We start from the raw sequence: 26,985 nt of genomic DNA, 5'->3' as shown, positions 1-26,985 counted from the left end.
CGACATCCAAGCCTGGATGTCAAAAAATCTACTTAAACTCAACAATAACAAAACAGAGCTCATGGTTGTGGCCCCAAAAACACTGCTCCGGAAGGTTGGATATCTGCTCCTCACCATCGATGGCGCCTCCATCCACCCTTCCCCTGAGGTTCGCAGCCTGGGCGTCACTCTGGACTCCAGCCTCACCTTCAACTCCCACATCAGATCTACTGTCAAAACTGCTTTCTTTCACCTACGAAACATCTCCAGACTCCGGCCCTCTCTCCCCGACCCCGTTGCAGAAACATTAATTCATACCTTCATCTCTTCTCGTCTGGACTACTGCAATGGAGTTCTGTTTGGGGTCACCAGCAAAGCCCTGGACAGGCTCCAGTACGTCCAGAACTCTGCAGCCAGGCTCCTCACCCACACTAAGCCCTGGCAACACATCACCCCTACCCTCATCCACCTTCACTGGCTCCCGGTCAAGTCACGCATCCAGTACAAACTCCTCCTGCTAACTTACAAATCTCTCCACTCCCTAGCCCCTCCATACATCTCTGACCTCCTTCAGCCCTACACCCCCTCTCGTCACCTGCGGTCCTCTGACAAAGGGCTGCTCTCCATCCAGCGCTCCAAGCTGAAAACATTTGGCAACAGAGCCTTCAGTGTCGCAGTCCCCACCCTCTGGAATTCTCTCCCCTGTGCAATCAGGAATGCAGACACTCTGGACACCTTCAAAAAACACCTCAAACACCATCTGTTCACTCAGGCCTTTGGCCTCAACTAATATACAGTACTCAGCAACCTGTTCCTGTTTTTGTTTTCTTCAGCCTATGTATCTTTGTTATTACTTTTTGTTTTGTTACTTCCCATTGTAAAGCGTCCTTGGGTTTCGTGAAAGGCGCTATATAAATTGAAATTATTATTATTATTATTATTATTATTATCTTCCTTGTTATGGAGATAGCTGATTTTACCCTCATCCTTAGCAAAATGGTAACTTTTATCTTCCCACAAGGTTATGTGGAATAAGTTAGTACTGGCAATATGTATTAGAGGTGACCTCATCTGATGCAAAGACAGAAAGAAAGCAATTATTTGTATTTATTTTTTCAATTCTCATTCTCTCTAGTTTTTATTTATGGTACTAATTAATTATACATACATACCTCACAATGGTTGATATTAGAGCTGAACTGTGTGTGATTTTCCTCAGGAATACAAAATATGCATAAAGATTTTTCAAAGGGCACAATGTTTTATGGGATTTAAATGGAGCAAATGTTAATTATAAAAACATGTAAATGTGTCATTTATTCAACAAACATCCAAAAACAAAGCCTTTAAGATACAAATTAATTAAAAAATCCTTAAAAAGCTTAATATCAATTAAACCAATAAACAATTGTTGATGTTATTCTGCTTCGTATTTTTCCTTCACCAAGAAAATGTATATGATTTGAGTCTTGCTTAGTTATTACTCCTCATTATTCTTTGTGTTATCATTCCTTTCAGTGAGTACTGAAACAATCAAGTCTGCTCACTCTGTACAAAGAGTGCTGACAGGCTGGATTCGGTTAAAACAAATCTTAATGTGGCTTCTTTATGAGTGGCAACTGTTGATGAAGAACGATAACAAAACAACAAACAATAATCAACAACAGATAAAGCGGGCATGGTGTCAACTTGTTACTATCACTAGTGGCTGTCCTGGCTTTCTTTAAAAGTGATAAAAGCCTTAGTCATCATTTTGTTGTCATCTTGAAAATGTCATTGCTCTGAACAAACCACATCTGATTCTATTGATTTAAAATATATCAGCCTTAAAGAAAATGAAGATCACATGTTTCTCATATAGTAAAGCTACATGAAAGACAGATGAGTATATTCAGCCTGTTTGAGTGCAAGACATTTGGTGTTGTTGAGCTCACCGTAAAGAACCATATTAAATATTCTACTTTCCCATGGAGTTTCAGTTTGCAAAAAGAGAAAGGGTCAACAAACAATACAAACATATGCAGTATATTTCAGTATAGTCAATACCTCCCTGATGTACAATAAAACAAACAATGTTTATGCACAAGAGCTACTTCACTTATTACAGAAAAATAATCAAATGAATAGTTAAAAGTATTTCAGTGTGTATTATCAATGGATGTATTTATATTGTATTTGTATTACAATTTGGTAACATGCACAATAGTTAACATGGTCCTGACCAAATAATGATCCTCCAAATTGTAAAGACATAATAGCGTGTTTAGTTTGTGATAGAACTAAAAAATGCCATTTGGTATGACCTACTTGAACTCATGGGCTGTAACGTATTAGCTCCTCATGTGTTCAGAGCGTGTCCAGTCGGGCCTCTCGGTTGCCGTGGTGTCTGTGTAGGATTTAGGCTGAGGATCTGTCAAACTGGTGGTGAGACAGTTTCTTCTTCACATGCCTTCAGGCTCATGGAGACATTCTGGACTCAGCAGAAACTGGCAGCAGACAAAACAATAAAACTGAAACATGAAAGATTCTGAAAAGTAACTTCTTGGTAGATTATGCATGTTTATTTGACTGTTAATGCCTTCAGCTTCTGCTTAATGCACATATGCTGGCAATTAAAGATTCATTAGGGGCACATTTATACCAAGATTTTGGCGTAATAATTTCCAAGTTCGGTCAAAATTACGAGGGTTATAACATTTGTTGATGAACTTGAACCCACAGTAGTGTAACCACAACTCTTTTTCATAGTATTTCCATGTCTCATCAGCTCTTCCATTTTGGCATAGGATTTGGTGCCCTCTGCAGTTTAGATAGAGTCATCTATTATATTTCTTATCAAACAAGCTAATCTGTATTGACATAATTTAAGCGAAATTACAAGATGATCTACAAAACTGTACACTGTAGGTCTCACAAAGACATACTGTATCTCAATAACATGGTGTGAAGACCTTTTTCTAATTACAACTGTAAATATTAAGTTATTGCATCTAAATCTGTTATTATTACTTTATATCATTTTATATTTATATAATAATAATAAATAATAATAATAATAGATGTAATTTGTTAGCGCTTTTACAGGTGCTCAAAGACGCTTTACATATATAGTGAAGAGAAAATAAAATAAAATAAAGGAACAACAAATAAATATATAGTTAAAGTTAAAGTCAAATAATACAAAAACAATCACATTGAAGAGGTGAGTTTAAGAGTTTTATATAAGAGTGCACATAACCAAACTCTGCTAAACTCTAGTTACATTTTCCACATCAACATATTTTTTTAAGTTTAACTTGTAAACTTTTTGTATTCAAACATGACCTGATGTGTTTGGAACATGTGCAAATCTTCTATTTTGATTCGCTAGAGTGATTGGTTTTGAGGTTGTGGTTTTTTTTATTCTGGCAACTTTTCACAGAATTTGAAAGAAGCATAGAAAATCACAAGCAGTGCTTGAAGTCTTTCTTCGCTCTCTACTCCCCTTGTTCTTAGTAATCCAGTAATCATTCTTATGGGGAAATAAATTACAATTTGTTTTAGATTATCATATGATTCAGAGACCCGATAAACAGACCAGAGGCCTGTACTACGAAGCCGGATTTTCGCTTAGCGAGCTAACTTCAGGGAAAACTCTGGGTTTGATTGATTGATTGATTGAAAAGTTTATTAACAGCTTGTATATTGGGTACAGTGCAGTACAGCTCAAAACATACAATTGTTAAGGGGATGCAGACCAGAGAAAGACTTTCGTCTTGTTTACATCAGGGTCCCCCGTTTCCGGTCCAAGACGCTGGTTCACTTCTTAGCGGGCTAGATCTCCATGGTAACTTATGCTGAACGGCTAGCCTGGTCAGGAGCAGGTTAGGTTCCAGGATAAGAGATCAACTCAGTGAAAGCACCGCCTGCTGACCAATCAGAGCTCAGTGTGCAGAGTTTAAAGCTATCACGTCATATTACAGGATAAAGGAAATACAGAAAAACTGCCGTTGCAGGAAAGACGGCCGGCAAAAATCAACTGACTATGTGCACGTGAAAATTAATAGAATATCACTTCTCATCTTCAGAGCAATCTGACTATGATAACATTAGCGTTAAGAAAGCTTACTTAAATATCTGCCACAACACAAGTAACCAGATCAAAGTAACATTACGTACAGTCCGCGGCACTGTGAGTGCAGACGTCGATGTGTCCCATTATCATTCATATCACATCATAATCCATCCATCCATCCATCTTCTCCCGCTTATCCGTGGTCGGGTCGCGGATCACATCATAATGTATCATATATTTCCTTATCTGAGTCAGCTGAGCCGTATCTGGCCGTGCAACACTCAGTGTCACATACTGTATGCAGAAGTATTATTTTAAGCAACACATTAAGTTGACGAAACACTCGAGTCAAATGTAATTAAAGTCAGATCCACTCGTGTCTTAGACGGGGCAGTGATATAAACCTGTTAATGTACGCATTCAAACACTTTTTCTTTTACCAGCTGTATTCACCTTGCAGGTGCAGCTATGTGGCTTTTATCCTGGATAAAGTGTTAAAGTCATGGATGTTTAAAGTTTAACGTCTTCATATTTGTCTAATATTATAGACTAGTTCACTTTTCATTCAGCAAGTATGACGCTGCGCTGTCAGTGCGCTTCTCCATGTTTGTGATTGGTCAAATGTTGCTAACCCCGCATCTTTTATGTGAGCGTGCACCTAACTAGATAGGGCAAAGCTGGCTTGAGTTAACGAGTTGATAACCAGCGTCGTAGGACCGTTTAGCGAGAGCGCGTTTGTTTTGGATTAGGTAACCCGGGTAACTCAAACATATCCAGGTTATGTTGAACCGGCTTCATCGTACAGGCCTCTGCTGTCGGTGGCAAAGTAAACCAGTCAAAGGTGGCCACCTCTTGAACAAATATGGCTTGGTTCCCATTTGAGATGCGGTCAGTAATAATAATTATAATGTGTTGGAATGGCTATGAATGTAATTTATAAAAGGCGTCTTCTTTTTGTTTTGAATTAGTGTTTGTTGTCCCAATCTTTCTTTGTCTCCTGTTTTATTTTTGAAAAGTGTTCACCCCCTGTGTGATGTCTATTTTTAGTTCCTTCCTTGTTTGATTACCTGATTGTGTTCAACTGGTGCCTTTGTGTTTTGCCTTCCCTCCCCAGAGTGTCTTGACCTTGTGATTAGTCTTGCATGTGTTTAACTTCTGGTTTTCTGTTACTAATTCTCAGATCCTTGTTCTGGTTTATGTATGTTGGAGAGTTTTGTTACTTCTGTTTTGCCTTGCCCTGCTTGTTTACCTGCAATTAAAGGTGTTCTGTTGCTCAAAGCTTGTAAGTCCTGCATTTGGGTCCACTCTGCTCTGTCTCCAAACGGGACATTTTTTGATTTACTGCTTTTTAATTCCTTTGCACTTAAGTATTGACTAATATCTTTTTTGTCCATATCCAAAAATGTAAATCTATTTTCTGCAAGCTTTGTCCCAGAAAGATCCGACTTAGTGTTAATTTGCAGATTAATTAAGTCTCCTTCCATCTACATCCAAGTATTGAAACAATTCTTCAACAGTCAAGCTTTGCCTAAACCACGTGTCAAACTCCAGGCCCGGGGGTCAAATCAGGCCCTTGGTGGATTTAATTTCGGCCCGCAGGATAAATTCTAATTACTATTCGATCTGGCCCGCCGGTATATTGCACGCACACCTTCACTCAATCCTGAGGGTTTCCTCAGCTCAGAGCCTGAGCCCAAACATTGATGAGCTTGCACCCAAGATGAGATGCCAAGTATCTGGTTTGAACTAGAATTACAGAGCAGCAAAGTGAGTTTCAATGGATGTTTACTTCTGCACTTTTTTTCTCACGACAACAGGGCATGTTTGGTTTTTCTTTGAAGGAAATAGTTTTTTTGAAGCTGTTGTTGGCGTGTGGAAAAATGTAATCATAAGAAATGACTCCGGAAAAGCTGCAGATAGAGCCATAAGAAATGAATGCAACTGATTATTTAATGTTTAATGTTGTTTTTATAGACAATAATTTAAGCTTTGTTAGTTCCAGGTTTAATATGTGCAATAAGTTAATTTCAATACGTTTTGCAATAAACATTGAACCAGTCCGGCCCTCGACTAGTACCCATTTTTTTATTTTGGCCCACTGTGTATTTGAGTTTGACACCCCTGGCCTAAACTTTCAACTAAAACAGTTGATCAAGTATGAATTATGCTGACCTCATGGAGTTCAAAGATCATCTCCAGATTTAAATGTTATTTTCTTCATCAACTCACAAATTCAATTCTCTGTCTGAAATATTTGGTTCTGCTGCACTCTCAGGTGTTGGATGAGTGCCACTGCACGCTCATGGAGGCCATCTCATTACTAGTGTCCTTTAGTTTGTGACCTTACTCAAAGACTGACATGTTATAATTACAAGTAAATTTCCACTTTGATCCGTTCTCTAAGAGAGACATCTGATATTTTTTATAAGATCTGTATTAATTGCATGCAGTTGCCCCAGATTCCGAAAAATGTTTTGGTATAAAAAAATATGAATTTCTCACTTCTACATTAATGTTTAGATTGCAAGTGGACCTACTGCTAACATCTCAGTAAATGAGCTAGTAGATCATTTTAATTCAAAAATTAAAAATGTTATAGATGCCATTGCTCCAACTAGGGTAAAGGAAGTGACTGGGAAGAAAATATCTCCATGGAGAAAGGCCATGACCGTGAGAACAGAGAAAAAAGAGTGTCGAAAAGCTGAACGCAGGTGGCGAAAAACAAATCTCCAGGTGCACTTTGAAATCTATAAAGAGAGACTTGGCCTTTATAATTTGAAATTGAAATTTGCCCGACAGTCTTTCTTCTCTGATATCCTTGCCAAAAACAAAAACAACGCACGTGCCTTGTTCGCTACCGTCGACAGACTAACTAACCCCCCAGTGTCAGTAGCCTCTGAATTTCTATCCACCAGGGCGTGCAATGAATTTGCCTCCTTCTTCACTGACAAAATTCAGAAAATCAGACAAGCAGTCAGTGCCTCTGCATCAGGAACAGCAAATGTTTTGTCTCTGTGTCCACCTAATATCAATTCAAACACCATGACACAATTCCATCAGATTAATGATAAAAACCTAGAGGACATTATACAACTTCTGAAATCCTCCTCTTGCTGCCTTGATATTATTCCAACAGGGTTTTTCAAAAATGTTTGTCCTTGCATGGCCTCAGATCTACTTCATATAGTAAACAAGTCTCTTCACTCAGGTGTTTTTCCACAGGCCCTGAAAACTGCAGTCATTAAACCGCTCTTAAAAAAGCATAATCTAGACGCTTCAGTAATGAACAATTACAGGCCCATATCAAACCTCCCATTTCTAGGTAAAATCATTGAAAAAGTAGTCTTTCAACAGTTGAGTAATTTCTTGCATTTAAATAACTGTTTAGATGTGTTCCAGTCAGGATTTCGTCCAAACCACAGCACTGAGACTGCTCTTGTAAAGGTCTTCAATGACATCCACTTAAACACAGACAGTGGCAGAACTTCAGTGTTAGTATTATTAGATCTCAGTGCTGCGTTTGACACTGTTGACCACAACATATTACTAGACCGACTAGAAAACTGTGTGGGACTTTCGGAAACAGTTCTAAATTGGTTTGAATCCTACTTAAAGGACATACACAACTTTGTTTCTATAGGTAAATACAAATCTGAGTTGACAAATATGACATGTGGGGTTCCTCAAGGCTCCATCTTGGGGCCTCTTCTCTTTAACATCTACATGCTACCACTGGCTCGGATAATGAAAAACAACAAAATAAGTTACCATAGCTATGCGGATGACACACACATTTACATAACCATTTCACCAGGAGACTATTCTCCAGTTAAAACACTGAGTAAGTGCATTGAACAAATCAATGACTGGGTGTGTCAGAACTTTCTCCAATTAAACAAAGACAAAACTGAGGTAATGGTCTTTGGAGCCAAGGCAGAACGTATAAAAGTTAGCGCTGAGCTTCAGCCTGCAATGTTCAAAACAACAGATAAAGCCAGAAATCTAGGTGTAGTCATGGACTCTGACCTGAGTTTCAACAGTCACATTAAAACAATTACTAAATCAGCCTACTATCACCTAAAGAACATATCTAGGATTAAAAGACTAATGTCACAGCAGGATTTGGAAAAACTTGTCCATGCTTTTATCTTCAGTAGACTGGAGTACTGTAATGGTGTCTTTACAGGTCTCACTAAAAAATCTATTAGGAAGCTGCAGCTGATTCAGAACGCCGCTGCTCGAGTCCTCACTAACACTAAGAAAGTGGATCACATCACTCCTGTTCTGAAGTCTTTACACTGGCTTCCTGTGTGTCAAAGAATAGATTTCAAAATACTGCTGCTGATTTATAAAGCACTGAATGGTTTAGGCCCAAAATACATTTCTGATCTTCTGCTAAATTATAAACCATCCAGATCTCTCAGGTCTTCAGGGACTGGTCAGCTTTCTGTCCCCAGAGTCAGAACTAAACATGGTAAAGCTGCGTTCAGTTATAATGCTCCAAATATCTGGAACAAACTCCCAGAAACCTGCAGGTCCACTACAACTCTTACTACTTTTAAATCCAGGCTGAAGACTTATCTTTTTGTCGCTGCATTTAATTTTAATTGAAACTGAGCCGTTGTGTTCATCAGTAAAGTGGATCTTCTGTGTGAACTATTCAAATCTTAATGCACTGTACATTTTTATTCATGTACTTTTAGTCATGTATTTTTTCTTTTAATGTTTCTTTTATTATCTTTTACTGTTTTTAAATGCCTTTGTCTGAATGTCTTTCATTTTTGTAAAGCACCTTGAATTGCCTTGTGTTGAAAGGTGCTATATAAATAAACGTGCCTTGCCTTGCCTTACTGGCAACACGTGCAATGTCATTTAACTAAAGTAGTAGTTGAACTTTAAATATTAAAACAAATTATGTTAAACCAAAGTAGTTTAGATCAACCATGTGAACAAAATAGATGTAATGAACTCTTATTTTTGCTTTGTTTGTGTAATAGTGACTTCACTATTAGGCTGCAGCCACACGAGGACAAAAACGGCCGTTTGCGTTACTGTTTAGTGTCATATAGACCATTCGGCCACACGAGGACGACCGCATACGGCACTAAACGACTGAGGAAACGATAACGGGTCCCAAGGTGGATAGAACGGCATACGCAACGCTCTGGGGGGTCAAACAGCTCCGTGTGTGCGCCCTATACGATCATTTTCTGATACTAGGCTTGTTTGAGACACATTGCGGCTCGCCTCGAAAGTAGACGAGAGTAGCCGATCGCAGCCGGGGGAGGTGTCAAAAAGCTCGTCTTAAGTCGGACAGCTCGGAGTCCATGCTCGGAGTCGGCTTCGTCTTCTTCTTCTTCTCTCGGTTTTTTGGCGGATTGCAAACAACTTTAAGGTGCATACCGCCACCTCCGGAGTCGGCTTGACTCGGTTTGCATTTATAAAGAATGCACACATGTGTTTAATCGTTAATGTCAGATATGTACTAAGTAAATACATTTGTTCCTGCTCCAGATTAGATTCAACTTTATTGTTATTGCACATATTATAGGTACTGAGACAAAAAAATGCAGTTTAGCTTCTAACCAGGTGCAACAAGCAGTAAAGTGAAAAGTAATGTACACAATCTACAGAATAAAATATAGAATGAATTGAATGATGAATAAACAGTGAGGGGTATGAATACACTAGATATCAGCCTGTGAGCAGTATGAACAGTGTGTATGAATATGCTAAGATATATAAAGTATGAAAACGGTAAGCAGTATAGTATAAAATATATAGATATTAATTTCATGATGATAAACATTGTGGAACAATGATGAAAAATGGGAATGGATGTGGCGACGTAAAACTGACACAAAACAACAACAAACTTTTGCCAGCCAATTGGAGAGTTTCATCAGCAGCACGTGGTAAAAACCACCAATGAGCGCTCAGCTCGAGATACCAGCGAGCCGTTTCCCATCAAGCATTTCGCTTCCGCAGCCCGTGGAGAGCAACTGCGCCAACTCGCCTCGCCTCGCTCTCAAGGCTGCGGGCGTCTTTGTCCCGCGAAATTTCAAAGTCTCATGTGGGCGGGCCTCCAGAGCAAGTCGGACAAAATGACTAACCATCATGCAACGCACTAGCAAGACGTTGATCGAAATTGCGCAGGTCTGCGCAGGTCTCGCTTGTCTCAAACAAGCCTAATGATTGCGCAATAGCCCCGCCTCTCCCCACCTCCGCGTACCCCGCGCCATTGCTGATGTGTTTCGCCACCAACAACAACAACAATGGCGGATCGCAGAGTTGCTATCGTGCTCCGGACGCTACTGACCATGCTACAGTTCTTTGTGCAACATCTACAGCAGACTTACACATCCGGGGGGGATCTTACTCGCTGCTTTTGTGGATATGTACTGCAGCTTCAGCGATCATTTTCTGATAATGATTGCGCAATAGCCCCGCCTCTCCCCACCTCTGCTGCTCACCCCCGCGTCAAAGTAAACTGCACACTGAATTCAGATTATTTATCTTTCTCTCGATATGGACATAAACGCGAGTGAAGTCTAATCTGACAGGACGGAGACACCTCTCAAACTACCTAAACTAGTTATAAATATGTTTATTTTTACTGTCGGCCGGGTCGCTCATTACTGGATCAACTGCTGCATGAGACAGACACTGACGCTGTCCAAAGAGAGGGAGGAAAAAGAGAGGCTCCGTGTATTTTATTATTATATTATATAGAGTTATTATTCATTTGTTTTAAAGCTAAATAAATAACAAAGAAGACCTTTGACCGGCACTTTTATAATTTTGTCGGAAGGTTTAAACTTTAATACACGTTGACTGGCGAAAAACTCTGCCCGGTTCCCTCGGCCCCCACCGCGGAGAATAAACAGAAGGTATAACCATGACAACCATGCTTCTTCGCTGCTTTTATGGAGGAAGTTACAGCGCCACGTACAGGCTCCTGCATATGTACTGCAGCTTCTCCAGTGGTTGGAGCTAAACGGAGGGGTCTCGTGTGGGCAGACACTATCCGGATAACTATTGCGTGTGAACGGAAACTTGTTTGCGATTGCGTTTGCGTTAATCCTATGCGTTTAGCCGTTTTCGTCCTCGTGTGGCCGGGGTCTTATATAACAACTCTTTTTATTGGGTTCTTTTATTTGGGGTTGAGTACATTGTCAGAATAAGTGAGAAATTAATGTAACTTCTGTTAGACAGCTATCATACTGAGTAAATATTTACTGTGGATGTATGCAAAAATGTATGGCATTTAACAGAAGTTAAATCCATTTCTCACTTATTCTGACAATGTACTTAACCCCAAATAAAAGAACCCAATAAAAAGAGTTGTTAAATAATAGTGAAGTCACGTTGTAATAACAATAACTCATCTCTCTCGAGTTTTATTTTTGTGCTTTGCCAAACGCCACTGTGTCAAGTGTCCTACTTGGGTTGCCGTACGGAGTTGTGCAAGATGGTCCGCCATATTTGACAACTACATACGGCAACTCTAATAGGACACTTGACACAGTGCTTGAGCCTCTACTAAAAGACATTGCTATCTTGGAAAATGAAGGCATCTTTATTTCCAGTATTGGGAAAAAAGTGAAAGCCATTTAATTTGCCTACATTTTCAGCTTTAGATTTTGGCAAAATATTGTAACCGACAAGTTGACCCCATTCATTTCTACTAAACTGGCTTGTGTATTTTATAACATATTCATTATGTCTCTAATAATCTCCCAATTTAAAATGTGTTGCAGATAAATGAGATGCACCGCGGTTCCACTTGAGTCAACATTTATGTTCCAGCTGGACAGGTACACGCCAAAGCTTCTGGAGCTGTTCAATGCAAAGGGAGGAGCAGTTGGTCAGTGCATTAAAGCATTGTTGAAGGCACTGATTCAGGTGAGTTAACAGTGGTACATACTAAGTGTTTTGTTTCTTCTTCAGTCATCTTGCCTGAAATCAGTTGATCTTTTCAAATACATTTTTTTGTAAAAAGGACCAGTGTGTCAGATCCACTGGTAACCAGAACTGAGGTTGCACTCAATAACCCACTAAACAACTAAACTAAACTGACAACTAGATTTAAAATGTTCCTCACATTCCTTTTATGAATATATATTGATGATAAACTTTTTTATTAAAATTAGTCATGCTCTTCTGAATGTAAATCATCCTTTAATTTCTTAAAAAACTCTTAACCACATAACAAAACATTAGTTGTTCAGATGTGCTCCCCGACACACTTTACACTTATTCTGATTAACTACAGTCAGTAGGGGCTTGGACTGTGACCTAAATATGGAGTGTGACTGCTACTTAGAGAGGTCCCAGTTCACCTCCTGGCCCCTGCCGTGGTGCCCTTGAGCAAGGCACCGGACATCCCCCCCAGTCCCATTGCTCTCTGGGCGCTGTACAATAGCTGCCCACTTCTCCTGGTACTGGATGGGTTAAAAGCAGAGAACACATTTCACTGTGCGTGCTGTGTGCTCTGCATGTGTGACCATTAAAGAGGGATTCATCCCTCCCATTCTATTCTACATTTACATGCTGCTATCATGCTTTACATGATACCAGAATAATATTAATACATTATATTGAGACAATACACCAGTTGTATACAAATATGTCTCTATTAGATGGTTATTTGTAAGTGTTGCAGCCACAGATTAGGCGGTCACCAGTTGTCTTTCTTCCGTCGTCACAACTTTTTTGTTCTTTGAGTAAAACTTTGAGCATACACGTATTCTCTTGCCTACACTGCTCTGCTGCAGGTACACTTAATTCAACTTACTAGCCTAACTCCGTACTTATTTACAACCACAGAAGAAGACTTCTTCTTCTTATGCTTCTTCTCTCTCTTGACGCAACCTGGTGGCGAAGACTAACAACAGCATTTCCAAATAAAATACTGCTTAGCAAGAACACAATATCATAACATGTAGATGTGTGACATTAGAAATAATAAAGAGCAACATTAGATGCAAATAAAAAATGTATTGTGGGGTTGCTTCTTACATGTTGTACACAGTGGAAATAAACATTCTGGTCAACTTAACATCAGGGATCTCCTTAATTAACATATATCTGAATTAAGCTGTCGCATAAACAACAGATAATTGAAAGTAAATCGTTAAAGATTGGTTGAAATAATCGTCTATTCTTATTTATTCTAGGACCCATGTGCTACTGTCTGTAAAAAGAGAGAGGTGACCTTGAGATGCCTCATTGAATATATGGGAGAACGTGGAGAGGAGCTAATCTCTGAGCATGAGGTGAGGTTAAAAATAGGTAGTTTGACATTTTATGAACTATATCAATATCATGACTATGTGGTAAATTCTTGCAAAACAGTATTTTTTGTAATGTCTTAAACCCCTTGTAATGCACGTGAATTGCACCTCTGTTACCAGCTAATGTAAACTGGCTGTATTCGTTGTGACTTCAAGACGGATTTTTTTGTTATTGAGGAAAACACAGGTGTTTCCTGATTTGTACTCAATTTAGTGTTTTGTTTGTATGGGAGAAGCAGAGGTTGAAGTGCAACAGAGGCGCGTGATGCACAGCATCAAACTATACGTTGCCCACGAGCCAGATGCAGTTGGGATCATCATCGAGGGCATGCCAGTGTTGGCTGATGTGGGCAATGTTGCCAGAGCCTGCTGCCTCCTTCTTGGACTGACCTATGCTCTAAATCTGCAATATCCTGCAAAACTTGCCAAAACCTTTGAAGTCTTTCAGAGACTCTTCATGGGACTGGACACCCTTCAGCCGAAGCCATCTTCAAGGTACATCAGCCTAAAAAACAAACTGGCCTAGAGCTGTTGGCTCAGCTGATGGCTGGCAAAAGCTGTTGGTCATTTGTGATCAACGCTGATTCACAATGTTTCTGAGCTGTGAGTGCGATCTTGTAAATGTATGTGTGGTTTTATGGACTGATTAAGAGCGATCCTGCATTCTGTAAAGTTACTTTAAGAAAGTCACCCCAACTTCTCTTCAATCTGACATCAGATTCTTGGCATTCTCAAACATTTTATCAAAGTAACAGTTTTTAGAGTATGCACTTTTACATGTTCCAACATCAACCAGAGAGGAAAGACTTCAGGAGTTCAGTGAAGACATGCACATATTTTTTGTTTTAAACCAGGATGTTATTAATCGTGTCCTTTTTTTTATGAGCCTTTAAAAATAGAAAAACTGTTTAAAAGCTCAGATAATACTTTTACAACTTGTAAGCAGCACTTTAAAATAAAGTTACCTTACCCAGGTTACCCATCACCTTACGTTTGCCTAAGTGTGAATATAAATACAAATGTTATTAAGATTACCTTTGTCATGTTATGTTTTTATTGAAGAAATCAGAAAAATTACAAATGCCTTTGTTCTGTTTTAAAACCAAACATTAGTTAAGACATGGCAAATATTGTTCTTAAAAGCCAGGATTTTGTCAACTGTGTCTGTTTTTATAGGAGCCTTAACAAACAGAAAATACTGTTTAAGTATATGTTCTAACTTTTTGTAGGTCATTAGCAGCACTTACCTTAAGAGTAACTTTAAGTTGTTAACACAAATGTTAAGACTTTCTCCTGTGTCAGTGTTACGTTAATGTTATGTGTTGTGCTTCTAAACATGTTACTGTTTTATGAAAAACGTTTGAAAGCACTTTCTGCTGCTTATGTTAATAAAATAAAATGTCCATAACATTCTCTTTTTTAAATCTATTAGTTTAATCTGCAATGTTTCAATGCTATCAAATATTCAAAGGGTTGGCTTGAAATCAGGAAGAGTTTGTCATATAGGTTCTGGCAACTCAATTGTGTTTTATAATTTACTTTATTTATTCTTGTCTTATGTGGTTCTTAGCAGATTGTTATTTGCATTGGTTACACTTAATATGTTGGCTTTTAATTGTAGGCTCATCTCATCTTTTCACATGCAGAAAAAATCACATTAGTGAGTTTATCCAACTCCTATAATTGCTTGGAACCACTTGACACATATTTTTTAAGTTTTAGCAAAGTAACACATTCTTGAGTAGAGGAAAACTTAAAAAAGTACGTTTCACCAACTAAAAAAATGCAAAAGTTGACTAAACTCTTAAAATTGCTGGGAACCGCTTGACACATTTTTTAAAAGTTTTACCAAAGCAACAGTTTTTACAGTGCATTAAAGGTCTCCTATTAGGCCTATGCTATTTTTAGGCATTATGGTTCTCAGATATATAAAAATATATAAAAAAACATGTCTATGATGTGTTTTGCTTAAAATACCAAACAGATGGGTCAGTAGCTGCTGGCCCCGCCCCCTTTGGAGCATGCAGGCTCACAGAGAGCTCCAGAGAGATGAGTGTTTGCTCTGCTCAGATGCAGCTAAATAATGCCGTGATTAAACGCCATTTCATGTTCCAAACCACATCAAAGATTATTTCTGAAACAGTATGGAGCTCAAATGCTTTTTCTCTTGCGGGTTTACCACAAGGTGAGTTCCTTTTTTTATTTGCTGCTTTTTTACACATAGGCACTTTTTTTTTTACACTCTCTCCAGTACAGGTACGCTCTGAGTGTTAGCGATGTTTGCTAATGTAAACAAAGACCATATTACGTCCAAAACACGTTGATAGTGACGTTCTCATTCATAACACTCCGTTTGATGTCTCACTATGGGATGCGCCTCAACGCGTATGCAAACAGAAGCATCAATCTCATTACGCCAATCCTGATTGGCTGGTGATCTTGACGTCTACGTCAGGGAATCCACCCACCCTTTTAGTAGCTTGCGCTATGTCGCAGCGTCATTCAAACACCTCTTCTCGCTTCAGAGCACATCTCGAATATCAGTAGCCGGGCTAGCTTAACGGTCCACAGACTGAACCCAAGCTAACATTCGGTCGACGGGCGCTTGCCGGTTACTTTTTTGCTTTGCAGAAGAATTGAACAAATATTAACACACCAGTTAATATTGTAATCTGCCCCGCTTTTTTTCTTTCGAAATAACGGTAAGGTTTGATTTTTTCTTCAAACAGTAACATACCTGTTGCTAGTTTATCCCTCCGCGCCGACACCACGGCGAGCGGGGACGGACTCTTCTCTCCCTCACACCAGAGGAGATGGAGATAAGAAAGATATTAACACACCAGTTAATATTTTTTAAAGAAAAATCTACCCCGTCGTTTTTTCCTTTCGGAATAACGATAAAGTTGGATTTTTTTTCGGTAACATACCTGTTACTAGCTTGTCCCTCCGCGCAGACACCCCGGCAAACGAGGATGGACCCTTCTCTCCCTCACACCAGAGGAGTCGGAGGCTCGGCTCTGTGGCTGCGGGTTTAGGATCTCAGGCACGGACTCACACCGGGTCTGCTCGTCCTGCTTTGGGCTGGAACACGCCCAGGAAGCTATCGATACCCCCGGTTCGTGCGGACATTGTGCCCGCTTCACAATCAAAAGCCTCCGCCGACGGCTAGCGCGCCAAGCTAGCCTGTCGGGACGGGACCCCTTCATGTCCGTGGATTCGCCGGCCGGCAATCGGGACATGGTGGCGACCGCCGCGGAGATTGAGCCCCGCGCTGTGTCAGGCTGGGGCTCAACAACGGCTGTAGCCGCGGAATCGGAGCCCCGCGCCGTGTCAGGCTGGGGCCGGGTGGCGGCAAGAGCCGCGAGAGCGGAGCCCCGCGCTGTGTCAAGCTGGGGCTCCCAACTGGACCTCACCGTGGTTCCACCCGCGGAGGATGTCCTACAGCTGGATTATATGGAGGAGGATGAAGAGGATGCCTCTGAGTTCCTCTTATCCGACTCGGATGAGCACGAAGATGGCATCTTCGTTTCATCTGCCCAGGCTGCCAAGCCGGAGGCGATGTCCGCTCCCCCGGGCGAAAGCACACCACCTTCGCCCTGCCTCAGTATGGACTTGCAGGCCGTGCGCCAACGCGCTGCGTCCAGGCTGGACATCCCCTGGCCTGAAGTGGCCAAGGAGACCTCCAGATCTCGCTATGAGGGGAAGAACTTGCCCCAATCAGCGAGGATGAGGAAGCAGCTTCTCCCAGTCTTTCCAGAGATGCTGGACGAGGTGTTGGTCTCGTGGAGAGACCGCCCTTTCAGCAACTAGGCCCCAATCCAGGATGCCTCCTCTTTGGACTGTCGGCATAGAGAAGCTCGGCCTGCTCCGCATGCCGCCCATGGAACCGCTGGTGGCCGCCCACCTCCAACCGCGGCTGGCTTCGGCACCGAGCAGGAACCCCACGCTACCGGCAAAGGCAGACCGCTTCCAGTCAGCAATGACCGAACGAGCCTATAAAGCCGCAGCTTTGTCCGCCAGGGCGCTCAACGTCTCCTCGCTGCTGACCGCCTACCAGGCGGAGCTCTGCGAGGACATGACGATCAAACCTGAGCCTGCCATGTGGGACGAGATCGCAGCGATCACGGACATTTGCCTCCGTGTGCAGCGCTGTGCAGTCCAAGCCACGGGCAAAGCACTGGGGATAATGGTGGTACAGGAGAGAGCCAGGTGGCTTACCCTGACGAACCTTCCAGACCGGGAAAAAGAGGACGTCTTGGACATGCCTATTGTTCCCGAGGGCATATTTGGCTCCGCTCTAGCTTCGATGCAGCAGCGGTGTGAATCCAAAAAGAAGGAGGATGCGGCTCTCCAGCTTTGTCTTCCCCGAAGGGTCCAGCCGCCGCCTTCAACGGCCCCGCGGCAGTCCTTCGCTCAGGCTGCCTCACGTCCTGCCCGTTTCAAGATCCCGAAACAGCAGAGGCCACAGCCCACCCCGGGTCTCCAGCCCAGACACGAGGCGAGGACGAGCTGGCCAAGAAAGTCTCCGGTTCCGGCAGCAGCCGCACGGGCACAGCCGGCCCAGACTTTCAGCCACCAGACGAGGAAGAAGAAGAGGGCGGCCTGACAGCCTCCTCTCCTCGATAAAAGAGCTGGAAGTTCCCTGTTCTCCAGCTCCAGAACACGTTACAGTGTTAGATGCTCATGTGTTTCCGGGGTGCAACCATGCCCCCATCTTTCCGCCGCCTCGAGTGATGTCAGAACGTCATCCTCAAGTTCGCGCCATGAGCGAAATGGACTTAACATCAACGACAGCAAGCTCCGCTGCTCGTTTAAGTCATACAAACACATGTCATCACTATTGTCTTTTAATAAATCATTTTCCACTGTCGTTTCCAGGCTTAAAGCCAAGGGCGCAGTCAATAAAAATGAAAATAAAGACAATAAAAACAATAAACAGTCTGACGTCTACCCCCCTTCTAAGAGTGGCTGCTACCTCTCTCAGAAGGCGGACGATGGACGGGGCTGTGAAGGCATCATCGCCACGCGCATGCGCAGTGTCAACCTGGGGTACCACCGTGTTCAGACAGTAGAGGGCCCCATAACACAACAAATAAAAACACAGAGGGCAGACGACAGGGATGTGACATCTCCACTCGCTTTGAGAAGCGAAAAGTGGAGGATGCTCACAGATTCTGCTTGGGTTTTCAAGACAATAACACAGGGTTACAGACTCCAATTCGCTGTCACCCCCCCTCACTTTTCGGGCATTCTGCATTCGCAAGCCCGGGGAGAGTCGGCCCATATTCTAGAGCAGGGGTAGCCAACACGGTGTCCGCGGGCACTCAGTCGCCCGCAGGGGCAACGTGAGTCGCCCGCGGGGCATGTTCTAAACATAGCTCGCCAAGCAAATCCAAAATGTATAAAATACACAAAACAAAAATGGAAATGTTATTAAAAGAATCTACCCTATGCATAAACGAAACCTAAATCATAGCAAACTCTATCTACTTACTACAACTCTATATCTATCTAACACCCCTCCTCCCCACCCCCACAATGAATATCGACCAATCACGTTCTTGCTTGATTTGCGGGACCAGCGTTGCAGTCGGGAAGAAAAGCAACCTCCCCGCTGATTTTCCTTCTGGCCGAATCTACACAACACATCAGCTCCATTGACCACAGCTAGTCATGCCAGCCTATACTGCACATGAGGGGCAGAGTTTTACTCTGTGTGTTGTAACTTGCATATATATTTATTGCACTTGACGCACACACACGCATGGCGTAATCTCCACTGGGGACGGGGACGGGGGACATGTCCCCCGCACTTTTCGAAATCCCGTTTGTGTCCCCCCACTTTACAAATATGTTTATTTATTTATTTTTAACGCAAGCCGTCATCGCCACGGAGGAGCATACAACCTCTGTGAGCGAGCGAGACAGAGGGAGAGAGAGCGAGGGAGCTAGGGAGGGAGAGAGAGGGATAGAGAGAGAGCTAGGGAGAGCACACTTTTATCTATTCAATAGATAAAGTAAGAAATCATTCCAATGTGTACTATAGGACAGTACAAAAAACTGTTTAAAAGGGGAATGATTAGTAAAATATGCATAAATAAAAAGAAAGAATGCTAACATAAGATAAGAATAAACAAGTTTAAATGATTTGTTATTGGTTGTGATAATATTCTAAAGATGATTGGAGTATTGAAAAGTATACAGCTCCCTTTCATGAGAGCTGTATCCATAAATTCATTTTGTGCTCAAAGTGCACCAGATTGATGCATTTCACTTCAACATTTTAAAAAACATCTTCCCGGGGGTGCATGCTCCCGGACCCCCCTAGAGGAGATGAGGACCCCCCTAGAGGATGTGAGGTCCCCCTGGAGGAGGTGAGGACCCCCCTAGAGGATGTGAGGTGCCCCCTAGAGGATGTGAGGCCCACCCCCAAATAAAGCAGGTTACAAATAATTAAATTGAATACATGTTCTTTTAGTAAACACTGAAAACGGGTCCCACAGACCCAAACAGCACACAAAGGTTAAAGGTAAGCATATAATAATTTTAAAATGTGCTAAATATATATATTGCAAAAAACAAAACAAAAGAGGAGGAAAAGTAGCCCCCGACTTGTTTTATTTTTTTAAAGTAGCCCTCATCCTAAAAAAGGTTGGTGACCCCTGTTCTAGAGCAAGAGATCCTCTCGCTACTAGACAAGAAGGCTATATCTATAATACCCTCCGAACAGAGTCAGAGCGGCTTTTATTCCAAGTATTTCCTCGTTCCCAAACGGGGAGGGAACGGGATTCGGCCTATACTAGATTTGAGGGCACTGAACAAATATCTCAAAAGATACAAATTCAGAATGCTCACTCACACATCTCTGTTGCGTCTCGTGCGCCAAAACGATCAGTCGACCTGAAAGACGCGTATTTCCACATCCCAGTATATTATCCACACAGGAAATATCTGAGGTTCGCCTTTCAGGGTGTCTGTTACGAGTACAGAGTACTTCCCTTCGGTCTGTCTCTCAGCCCACGAGTGTTTGTATGGTGTACGGAAGCCGCGATAGCCCCGTTAAGACAACAGGGTATTCGCCTGGCAACTTATCTGGACGATTGGCTCCTTCTCGCACAGTCGGAGCAAGAGGCTATTACGCAGACGAATGTTCTCGTAAAACACCTGCTCGACCTGGGTTTCGTAATAAACACAGAAAAGAGCATGTTGTCCCCAGCCCAGACTGTGCTCTTCCTGGGCCTACGCCTGAATTCGGTGCCCTTTACAGCCCGCCTGTCAGCAGAGAGAGTGAAAGCCTTCAGGGCTTGCCTCGCTCATTTCCAGCCACGCAAATATGTCCTCTTCAGATCATGTCTGCGGTTACTGGGGCTCATAGCGTCAGCCATCCTGGTGGTACGACTGCGACGCTTACACATGAGGGAGTTTCAGCGCTGGGTAGCTGCCCTCAGACTGGACCCCGTGCGTCATGGCGCGCGGAGAGTGATGGTCACTATGAAATGCGTAATGGCACTGCGCCGCTGGCTGCACCCGACTTTTCTAGTACGGGGCGTGCCTATGGGTGCTGTCCTATCGCGGGCTGGGGGGGTATATACAAAGGTCGACCTGTGAGGGGTCTCTGGATCAGAGACCTCCAACGGTCACACATAAATTATCTGGAGCTTTTAGCGGTGTTCCTCACCCTGAAACGCTTTCTGCCTTTTCTCAGAGGACATCATGTCCTCGTGAGGACAGACAACACGACCACAATATCGTATATAAACCGCCAAGGGGGTTTGCGTTCTCTCCAGTTACACATGCTGGCACGCAAACTGATCTTATGGAGCTGCGGACGTCTCCTCTCTCTGAGAGCGACGCACGTACCAGGAGTGATGAACCTCGGGGCAGATCTGCTGTCCAGAGGTGCAACACTATATGCAGACTGGACTCTACAGCCAATAATTGTGAGTCAGCTGTGGGTGCGTTACGGCCGGGCCGCGGTGGATCTGTTCGCATCAAAAGAAAACGCTCAATGTCAGCTGTTCTTTTCAATGCGCGATTTAAACGCACCGTTAGGCGTGGACCAGAGCCCTAGAGAGATAAGAGTTACGACACTCCCATAGACCTCCGTTGTAAAAAATGGCGGCTCCTACTTCCGGGGTATGGACATCGAAATAGTTCAAAAATATTGTCATTTGGGCGTTGAACCTCATTCACTTACATTACGGCGCGTCGATTAGTTCCAGAGGTAAGTTGCTGAAATATCTAACTCTTTTGAATTGTCAACTGTCTATATTGTATCAGAGGCCCTTTATGATGCTTATACTGGTCTTCATTTGTATATGCACAGCGTAATTATCTATATTTTATCTTGGTTGTTACAACCAATTTAGCTAGCATTGCCTGCTAGTTAGCTAGCGCGACTTCGTCAGCTTTGAAGGTAATATTTCAGTAATGAATCGCTAGCAGCTTATATATCAATGATGCTGGGTAACTAACAAGCAGGATTTAGATTGATTATGTGTTTTTATTGTTATTTTGGTTTTTATCCGCTGAACCTGACCGTGTCAGCCATCCTTAGTCGGCTTTTTCTGTATGATATGACTTAACTGCTAGCACTAGTAGAAATGAGGTGGCGTTTGTGATAAATATTTCATTGAATTTTGGGATATACTAACATTTCATTATGTGACATATTGACTGTACTTTGTTTTTTTTGGTACTGCTCCGTGTTAACTCATCTGTACTGTACAACTAGCCTAGCGCTACTTTGTAATGCTTGATGGCATGCTAGGATATATTCCTTTGTATTGTAATATACACACTAGTTTAATGATTGTTCTTCAAAGGTATTATTCAGTCTTAAACAAATACAAGCCTACTGAATAGGCTACTCTACAGCAGTGAATGAAGGATGAGCCTAAAACATGGTCATGCATCCAAAATGTTTATTTTTAACAAAATAAACACTTAAAAAAAAAAAAAATGCACTTTTTTTTATTCAGCCTCATATGTCAGCCTCATATGGCTGTTGCTGCTGCTGCTGGAGGAGGCTGCTGCTGCTGAAGGAGGGTGCTGCTGCTGGAGGGTGCTGCTGCTGAAGGAGGCTGGTGCTGGCAACGGCTGCAGGAGATGACTGCTGAAAGAAGAGGAGGCTGGAGGCTGCTGACGGTGGACCGGGAATGGAGATGCCAAGTACATCGATGGCAACGAGTAAGGTGTTTGGCAGTGGCCTAGATGTTATGACCTTCGGTGCAGAGGTCTGTTGGGTCTTCTTTGCCTTCTTACTCTGACTCTTGCGGCCAAGATACCCTTTATGTTTATCCTTCCTCTCAGCCCTGATGCACTTTGATGCAATCCTTAACCTCAGCCTGATGTATGTTGAGAGGATTTTTTTTCTTCAGGTCATGGCATGAGGGAAGGTTGCTGTCCAGCAACATGGCTTCTTCTTCCAGCTGTGACACTGCATTTGAGGACTCCATGAGGGAATCGCTCGTCCTCACACGGAACAGCTGCTCCACGTTCTGAACAAGGGTGAAAACCTGTGGTCATCATTCCTGACAGCTGGAGGCATACTCCTTGACGTGGATTTCCTCCTTTTCGGCTTAGGCCGATGTATAAATATTGTTGGAACAGCATCTGGCCTCAACCTCAAATGTCCTCCTGATTTGTTGCCAATATATTGGTCGTCTTCAAAGTGTACCTGTAGGTAGGTAGGTTTGATCAGTTTCCACTCCACACTTCAAATGTCATTGAAGAGTCATAATTCTCTACACTTGGAAATATGATGCCCTTTAAAATGTTAACAAGTCATGTCACCTCTGTGAACATTACTTACATGACAGAGTTTTCTGCTGTTGTTGTCCTCTGTCAGACACAGGTTTTATCTGTTGACCATTGCCATCCATCTCTTCCTTTGCTCTATGTCCTTAGGGAAGCCATACATCCGGAACCCCTTCTCGGATCGATTAGAGCATCCAAATGCTGCACATCCAACCATGGTATGACAACTGATCTATTAAAATGCAATATAAACAAAAGTGCCATAATATTTATTGTGCAAACATTTTAACATGAATATTGCTATGTCCTCTGTTCAGTCTGCTCCCAACTGTATTCTCTCCCCTTATTCACCACTGTTCCTATTCTTGCTCTGCTTTTTAGGGCCCAGGAAACAGATGAAGAGGATGTCCCTTTCAAAGGAACCTTTTTGTTTTTTTCAAAATGGTTAGGATGCCCGAGAGTTCTGTATTGCTTTTTTGTAAATAGTATTGCTTTTTTGTAAATAGTTGCTTACCCTAACCCTTTTTTGTAAATAGTATTGCTTTTTTATAAATAGTTGCTTTTTTGTAAATAGTTGTTTGTAAATATTTGTAAAATGCCTCCCCCCCCCCACAATTGTTGTTCGCACAATTACGCTTCTGTTTTTCACTTTTTGGTGTCCAATGTTCAGTCACTGTATTGGTAAGCAACAATTTGTTTTGGCCAAAATGTGTTATTCACACTCCTGACTCCAGTTTGATGTGCAGCATTCTCCTCTGAGTGGTCCTGATTTCAGGCAGAGGTCATGGCTTGGAAGGTTTTATATTCTGTAGTGTCTCAACAGAACCTAATATGAATTGCTTTATTGTCTCGTCGCTGGATCCCTGGCAAAGTGGCCTCGTTATTGTTGACAAACCTGTTTTTGTTGCTGGTTCAACTGGGGATATATACTGGGGATATGTTTGAGTTAGCCGGTTGGCCTAATCAAAAACATACGCGCTTTCGCTAAACTGTACTACGACGCGGGTTATCAAGTGGATCGCTCAAGCCAGCCGTTTCCTATCTAGTTAGGTGCGCGTTCACATGAAAGGGGTGGTATTTGGAGCATTCGACCAATCACAAACATGGAGAAGCATACTGACAGCGCAGCGTATACTTCCTGAATGAAAAGTCAACTATAATATTAGACATATGAAGAAGTTAAACTTTAAACATCCATGACTTAAACACTTGATCCAGGATCAAAGCCACAGCCTGCAAGGTGAATACAGCTGGCAAAAGAAAAAGTGTTTGAATGCATACATTAACAGGTTTATGATATCACTGCCCCGTCTAAAACACGATCTGACTTTCATTACATTTGTCTCGAGTGTTTCGTCAACTTAATGTGTTGCTTAAAATAATACTTCTGCATACAGTAGCCTATGTGACACTGTGAGTGTTGCACGGCCAGATACGGCTCAGCTGACTCAGATAAGGAGATATATGATACTACATTATGATGTGATATGATCTGATATGAATGATAATGGGACACATCGACGTCTGCACTCAGTGTACTTATGTTGTGGCAGATATTTAAGTAAGCTTTCTTAACGCTAATGTTATAATAGTCAGATTGCTCTGAAGATGGGAGGTGATATTCTATTAATGTTCACGTTCACACAGTCGGTGATTTTTGCCGGCCGTCTTTCCTGCGACGGCAGCTTTTCTGTATTTCCTTTCTCCTGTAATATGACTTGATCGCTTTAAACTCCGCACACTGAGCTCTGATTGGTCAGCAGGCAGTGCTTTCACTGAGTTGAGCTCTTAGCCTGCAACCTAACCTGGTCCCGACCAGGTTAGCCGCTAAGCATAAATTACCATGGAGATCTAGCCTGCTAAAAAGAGAACCAGCTTTGTAGGACCGGAAAGCCGGAGTTTTCCCTGAATTTAGCCGGCTAAGCGAAAATCCTGCTTCGTAGTATACCCCCCAGGAGCTTCTGTAAATAGTTTTGTAAATAGTTTGAATATTTATCATAGTAATCATTTTTAGTCTCCCACTCTCTCAATTTAATTTATCGTTTCTTTGCCCCACCATATGTTTTGTTGTCCAAGGGCACTAATTTGGTCTGTGTTGAAGATTGTTTTACACTTTAGATTAATCAAAATTGTGTTTTTTGGCTGAATTAATCTTTTTCTGTTGAACCCTAACCCTCTTTGTTCTCCTTCTCATTCATTTTACTTTGTTTTGTTCTAACACACATCCCACATCACATCACTTTTTCCATACACTGTTCTTAATACTTGTTCACACATTTGTTCGTCCCTTTTACTTTGTTCTTCCTGTTGTTCTTGTTCAAACACATATATCAATTGTTCATCCACTGTTGTGGTAAAATGATATTCATAGTCTTAACATGATCATGCTACCCATGCTAACATGAACACAAACGTTTCCCTCCAAAAATGTAAAACGTATCTAAGTAATAGGCTACCAAGCTTTCCGTTGTCACCCTGCCTCTCCAAACGCAAAACTCAATAAAAAGTATGCAATAATGCAATTACAGCTGAAAAAGTACTTGGATGTGTGTGTTTTTTTATATATATATTTACCATTCAATAACGCAATCGCTGCTGTCTGTCTGTCCCATAGAAGAACATGACAGCGCAGCGCAACTATACTACGGACGTGACTGCCCTGGCAGTGACAGCAACATAGCCTGCTTGTGCTCCCACACTTTCCCCTCAAAATATCGTTAAATAACGAAACTTATAAATGGTGCCAATCCATACAAAGTGTAACCACATCATGTAAATATGAAAGCAATCTTTAAAAAATAACAGCGTTGGTTTAATCTATGACTATTTTGACCATGTTTGTGCTGTTTTTGCCATAGAGAAGCATTGCAACGGAAGTGCGTTTTGAACTATCCCGGCATACATAAACCACGTGACCGGCTGGCGGCGACATCAAAGAGTGTCGTAACTTATCTCTCTAGGGCTCTGGCGTGGACGCGCTCGCGCACGCTTGGCCTCCGGTCCTTCTGTACGCGTTCCCACCCCTGGCTCTGATACCCCCAACTCTGGCCAGAGTGAGAGAACAACGCCACACACTTATCCTGATAGCTCCACACTGGCCTGCAATGTACTGGCTGGCGGAGATATATCGGCTGCTGTGCGGGCAGCCGTGGCAGCTCCCACTACGCAGGGACATACTGTCTCAGGCGGGGGGGACGATTTTTCACCCACACCCAGAGCGCTTGGCACTATGGGCCTGGCCCGTGAGTGGTACAATCTGAATACAGTGGGACTCCCTCAGAAGGTGATAAACACTATTCAGAGTGCAAGAGCTTCCTCCACCAGGTCCCTCTATGACTGTAAGTGGAGGGTGTTTCAATCAATCAATCAATCAATGTTTATTTATATAGCCCAATATCACAAATGTTACATTTGTCTCAGTGGACTTTACAGTTTGTACAAAATATCAGTATGACAATACTGAAAGTATAATACACCAAAGTATGGTGTTTGAGGAGTGGTGCCTTCAAAAAGGACACATCTCTTTTCAATGTCCTGTCGGGGTGATTCTATCATTTCTACAGGACCTGATTGATAAACACAGAGCTTTCTCTACGATCAAAGTGTACCTGGCTGCTATTGCTGCATGCCATGTGGGCTTTGAGGGAAAGACGGCTAGCCAACATCCCTTGGTCTGCCGTTTTATGAAAGGGGCTCGCAGGCTCCTCCCTGTTTCCAGGTCACTGGTGCCCTTATGGGACTTGGCAGTGGTTTTAGATGGGCTCACTCGACCTCCATTTGAACCCCTGGAAGAAGCTGACATGAAACACCTGTCACTGAAGACAGTGCTGTTACTGGCTCTGGCATCTGCCAAGTGAGTCAGTGACATTCATGCGCTCTCTGTACATCCTTCATGCA

General features: G+C 42.3%; 1 long non-coding RNA gene across 1 annotated transcript; it reads left to right on the top strand.

Annotated features, from left to right (window-relative positions):
• The first annotated feature begins 11,562 nt into the window (after positions 1–11,562).
• LOC117540468 lies at positions 11,563–14,811 on the top strand. Its single transcript, XR_004568173.1, has 3 exons — positions 11,563–11,938; positions 13,213–13,311; positions 13,569–14,811. It is a non-coding gene; the product is annotated as an uncharacterized LOC117540468 (long non-coding RNA).
• Positions 14,812–26,985: the final 12,174 nt, after the last annotated feature.

This window comes from Gymnodraco acuticeps, unplaced genomic scaffold (assembly GCF_902827175.1).
Source record: "Gymnodraco acuticeps unplaced genomic scaffold, fGymAcu1.1, whole genome shotgun sequence".
NCBI classification, from domain to species: Eukaryota; Metazoa; Chordata; class Actinopteri; order Perciformes; family Bathydraconidae; genus Gymnodraco; species Gymnodraco acuticeps.
Note: the sequence above shows the minus strand (reverse complement) of the source record. Positions and strands in the feature narration are given on the sequence as shown.